The sequence below is a fragment of the Dreissena polymorpha genome, chromosome 8 (genome assembly GCF_020536995.1).
Source record: "Dreissena polymorpha isolate Duluth1 chromosome 8, UMN_Dpol_1.0, whole genome shotgun sequence".
Classification (NCBI taxonomy): Eukaryota; Metazoa; Mollusca; class Bivalvia; order Myida; family Dreissenidae; genus Dreissena; species Dreissena polymorpha.
Window position 1 is genome coordinate 1,402,209 of NC_068362.1, and position 443 is coordinate 1,402,651.

The following is a 443-nucleotide window of genomic DNA, read 5'->3' on the forward strand; positions in this document are numbered from 1 at the left end:
AATATGTACATAAATATGAACATAATTAATTTGAAGAAAAAAAAGTCGACAACCACCAATTTAGAGTTATGATTTCCCGAGTACGTTCCAGTTTATTATCCGTACCCGGGGTACATTTAAGTGTACTTAAGAGTACCTGGACTACATTTAAGTAGTTCCCGAGCCGACAATGACCAAACGAGCGTTACTAAGACAATAGTAAATATACAGTCAATAAATAAGACCTAATCTCTAGTCAGTTCCTAGGACCTCATTTCTAGTCAGTTACTAAGACCTCATTTCTGGTCAGTTACTTTTATTGTTGTTTTTTGTCAATTTTGTTCAAGTGTGTACAAGTCCCTTTAAATGCCATAAGATCTGCAATTATTGTTGAATGATTTTCTTTGTATGTGACCTTTTAGTAAAGCATGCTGGACTAGGCACATGAACAATTACACAATATA